General features: G+C 36.0%; 1 pseudogene; it reads right to left on the reverse strand.

Annotated features, from left to right (window-relative positions):
• Positions 1-2,124: 2,124 nt before the first annotated feature.
• Positions 2,125-2,786, reverse strand: LOC148201011 (WEB family protein At5g55860-like; annotated as a pseudogene).
• Positions 2,787-3,339: the final 553 nt, after the last annotated feature.

The following is a 3,339-nucleotide window of genomic DNA, read 5'->3' on the forward strand; positions in this document are numbered from 1 at the left end:
TGCGGCTGGGGTTGTGGTTCGTGGTGTGCGCTTCAGGCTGTTGCGGCAGCAGGGGTGCTGATTCGTGGTTGTTGGCGTGTGTAAGTCGTTGCGGTGAAGCCAAGGTTGGTTGTTGTGTTGAGAGCTCGCACTCTTCCTTCGATCATTCTGGAGTGCGAGGTAAGGTCTTTGTTTTAGAACGCGTCCTCAATAAATGGTTTGCCCAGTTCATGCCTATATGTGTGGAATGTGTTTTGTGTTTAGGGATATTTTATAAATTGTTTGTGTTTCACGTGGTTAAGTAGGTCTGATGTTCATTTATTGATGAATGGGCATGTGTTTAGAGTTAAATAAGAATGATTTTATGGAGTGAAGTAAGTTAAATTTGAATCTGGTTACGTTGTAAATGAACATGATTGATGCGGCTGTCGCAGCCCATCAAATTTGATGTGCATTAAAGAATGCAGTATAGTGCTAGGAAGTGACTCCTAGGTCGTCTCTCAAGGAACAAATGTGGTTCGAGACTTAGGTCAAACACGTAGTGGGGGGGTTTGAAAGTGTTTTTGTGATTAGAAACAAACTAAATTAAAAACGGGAATTAAACACGACCGAACATAATTGAAAGCATTGAAATAAACTAACAAAACATGAAGACTGAACGGTTCTACATTGGGACTGAACGGTCTCTAAAGCAAGTGAGGAAATTGGAAATGCAGGAAGATAAAGAAGTCGAACATAATAGACAACATAATGAACGAAAACAGTAAACCAAACGATCCTAAAACAAGATATGTGAACTAATTAAAATGTAGGAAATAATAAAGGAAGACATGATAGACTATTCAAATGCATCACTTAATCTAAAACATTAAATACACAATGCAGCGGTAAAGAACAACAACCTATCAAACAAAATTCCAATAAAACCAAATAAAATGAAAGTGCAGATCTGAATGCATTGGAGTGAAAGAAAAACACAAAGATGAACACCAACTGTGTGCACCGTCCTCTCCAACAAAGAAAAGAAAAATCAATAAATCCCCGTTTGCACCATTTCTCCAAGAAAAACTGAAATGCTTTTCTCTAATTGAAAATGAACAATGAAAGTGATAAAGAATGTAACATCGTGCACACTTCTTCACAGCAAAACAACATTCTAATTTATAGAACATAGAAATGAAAATCTGGTTAGCATGAAGATAAAAACGAGACCCTTGTTTAAGTGCTACTTTTCACCCGTGCTCAAGCAACTACGTGACAACAGTGTGCTCTCCTTTTACTGGACGTGGCAGTGCTCTCTTCCACTTGAATGAAGATTAGATTCGTGTGCTTTCCAGCAAAGTGAGTCACGCGTCCCTCTCTTGCTGGCGGCTTCACCTCCAACAGTTAATCACCCATGTGCCATCTGCTGGATACCGTGCACACCAATGTTGCTCTTTCATTAATAGATTAAAAACCTCAATAAAGAAAATGCATGAACTAAATGAAAATGGCAATGTGTAAAATCAGCAACATAAAATTGAAGTAGATGCTTTTCATTCAACCGTAACAATGTTCACATTTTTTCCTCTCAAAATCCAAACGTTCCCCCAAAGAAAAAAAAAACTGAGTAAGTGAGGCGGTTGGAGCACATCTTCTCCTTGCCCCCATCCACGCTGGACTTGTAATTGCTTTCTAAAAAAAATTGAGATTGACTCCTAGTGCTGCTTCCTCCAAACCTCACCTCTCATTTAACCTCCAAATGTCCCAAATTGTATTTCCAAAATTTTTCCTGCAATTAATAATGCAAATAATTAGCTCAGATAATTCAAATTAATTAAAATTAGAATTTCTGGTCAAATTAAGCACAATTAGCAAAAATAGAAAAATATCGGACATTTAAGCACAATTCCCCGATTAATTCTAGCACAATAAACTAAGTCAAGTGAAGAAAATATTGATTCATCAATGATAACGTGGTAACTAAATTATTCTTACTATGTCCTTCACTGTGTTAACTAATGAACAGGTGTATTAGGTAAGGGAGGGGTTCGGTTCATGATAAATCAGGATTAACAAGGGTTTCATTAAATGAAATGGGGTTGTTTTGGGAAGTACGATAAAACTGAATGAAGTCTTATAATTGGCTGCACTATCAACTCAACATTAAAAATGTTTCTCTTCATTTGAAACCTTCCCTTTCTCTAACTTTTTCATCTCCACCTTTGGTAGTGAATTCTGCTTTTGAATCCTATAATGCTGAGGAGATAATTCTATAGTCGTCTGTGTTTCAGCCGATAATTTAGAAGCAACTTCTGTTACTTTTTTTTGCTAATTTCTTCTGCCCTCTTTGATGCTGCTTTATCAGCTCATTCTCCACTGGTATGTTTGCTGCTTCAGCCATCTAAGCCCTTTTGAAGACTTATTGTGTTTCATTTTTCATATCCTCAATTTCCTCTTAGGTTTCCTCTAACCTTTTTAGAACTTAATTTTCACTCACCTTTGTAGCTTCGACCTCTGCTTTGGCAGCATCCAATTTCATATCTTTTAATTTGTCAAAATCCTCGACCTTATGAACTAAGGACTTAAAATCCTCCCCTGATAAATTGAAGAGCACTTGCCTCAACTATTTTTGCTACCTCTACTTCTTTCAATGCTGCTTTGAGCTTTATTTCGGCATCTTCTAAAACAAGTTTAGTGACTACAACTTCCATCTTCAATTGTGCAGCCTCATTCTTCCAGTCTTGTGTTTCTTCCCTTGCATTTTCAGTTTTAGTGAACAACTGGTTCAATTTCCAAATAATTTCCTCTGATGCACCTCTAGATTTTGATTATTCTACAAATGTTGCTATACTTTGAACTTAACCATTTCAACAAGATTTAAATATCAAAACAAACTTGTTTGAGCTGCTAATGGACACTAATTCAAAATGTCACTTTTGCAACATTCAATTATGCAGAAAATTAACACAACCTCATCACCAATTCTGAGTTTTAGGAATTCAAATGACTGGCTAACAATAAAAAAGACTCAAAGAACTTTGAACTAACTGAACTAAGCTAGAAAAGGTCCAACTAAGTATGAAGAGAGCATAAATGAATTTACAAAGAAATTTAGCACAATGAAAAACTAATAATAAGACCTAAAGAAGCATGATTCAGATTTGAGAATTTAATTTGTTGGGGGAATTGAATGAGAATCTGCACATATCAAGTTTCTGAATAGTTTCTTATAATCAATGTAAAAGTATTGCACAAAAAATGGTTATCTCTTAGTGCAGAATGAGAACACCCATATTAGCCTTAGTTTCCTAAATAGCTATTTTCTTATGCAAGCTACTTTTATAATTTTAAAGTTGATTCCTAGGCTTTTGGCCTGCA

The sequence above is a fragment of the Vigna umbellata genome, chromosome 4 (genome assembly GCF_029865625.1).
Source record: "Vigna umbellata cultivar VRB3 chromosome 4, Vumbellata_1.0, whole genome shotgun sequence".
Lineage (NCBI taxonomy): Eukaryota > Viridiplantae > Streptophyta > Magnoliopsida > Fabales > Fabaceae > Vigna > Vigna umbellata.